General features: G+C 46.7%; 1 non-coding gene across 1 annotated transcript in view; it reads left to right on the forward strand.

Moving 5' to 3' along the window:
* The first annotated feature begins 1,372 nt into the window (after positions 1-1,372).
* The window catches only part of LOC121603224, a 158-nt gene continuing 97 nt past the window's right edge, over positions 1,373-1,433 (forward strand). Inside the window, exon 1 of the ribosomal RNA XR_006006622.1 lies at positions 1,373-1,433. This exon is cut by the window's right edge and continues 97 nt beyond it. This is a non-coding gene — a ribosomal RNA (5.8S ribosomal RNA).

The following is a 1,433-nucleotide window of genomic DNA, read 5'->3' on the forward strand; positions in this document are numbered from 1 at the left end:
TACCAAACTTTGAACGCGGTAACTTGTACTCGGCACCGACATGGACACTTCCAAACCCAAGGAATGAGTTGTGAGTTTTACTAAGAGCAGGTAATTGGCAGCGTTACCTATAATTCTTGATATGTGCGGGGAGTTCCTTAAGGTTCTTCCTCCCAGAGATCGTCACTATCTGGGACGTACATTAATTTGTACCTACATAGGCACACGCTTTTGTAGAGAGCATATCAAGACGTGAAGGGTTATGTTGGAGGTCGAGTGCGCTGCTTACCAAACTTTGAACGCGGTAACTTGTACTCGGCACCGACATGGACACTTCCAAACCCAAGGAATGAGTTGTGAGTTTTACTAAGAGAAACAGGTAATTGGCAGCGTTACCTATAATTCTTGATATGTGCGGGGAGTTCCTTAAGGTTCTTCCTCCCAGAGATCGTCACTATCTGGGACGTACATTAATTTGTACCTACATAGGCACACGCTTTTGTAGAGAGCATATCAAGACGTGAAGGGTTATGTTGGAGGTTGAGTGCGCTGCTTACCAAACTTTGAACGCGGTAACTTGTACTCGGCACCGACATGGACACTTCCAAACCCAAGGAATGAGTTGTGAGTTTTACTAAGAGAAACAGGTAATTGGCAGCGTTACCTATAATTCTTGATATGTGCGGGGAGTTCCTTAAGGTTCTTCCTCCCAGAGATCGTCACTATCTGGGACGTACATTAATTTGTACCTACATAGGCACACGCTTTTGTAGAGAGCATATCAAGACGTGAAGTGTTATGTTGGAGGTCGAGTGCGCTGCTTACCAAACTTTGAACGCGGTAACTTGTACTCGGCACCGACATGGACACTTCCAAACCCAAGGAATGAGTTGTGAGTTTTACTAAGAGAAATAGGTGATTGGCCGTTCTCACCTATAAGTCTTGATATGTGCGGGGAGTTCCTTAAGGTTCTTCCTCCCAGAGATCGTCACTATCTGGGACGTACATTAATTTGTACCTGCATTAGCGCACGCTTTTGTAGAGAGCATATCAAGACACGGGACGTGTTGTGTTGGAGGTCGAGTGCGCTGCTTACCAAACTTTGAACGCGGTAACTTGTACTCGGCGCCGGCATGGACACGCCCAAACCCTAGTCTTGATGTGTGCGGGAAGTTCCTTAAGGTTCTTCCTCCCAGAGATCGTCACTATCTGGGACGTGCATTAATTTGTACCTACTCTAGCGCACGCTTTTGTAGAGAGCATATCAAGACGTCTCGTAAGAGACAACACTTGTACTTGTACAAGTTTGAGTAACCCATTGTTGCAGGTCGAGTGTGTTGCATACCAAACTTTGAACGCGGTTACGCCACTCGGCGCCGAAAGGCACTCTTTAAACCCTAGGCAGGGGATCACTCGGCTCATGGATCGATGAAGACCGCAGCTAAATGCGCGTC

The sequence above is a fragment of the Anopheles merus genome, unplaced genomic scaffold (assembly GCF_017562075.2).
Source record: "Anopheles merus strain MAF unplaced genomic scaffold, AmerM5.1 LNR4000930, whole genome shotgun sequence".
Lineage (NCBI taxonomy): Eukaryota > Metazoa > Arthropoda > Insecta > Diptera > Culicidae > Anopheles > Anopheles merus.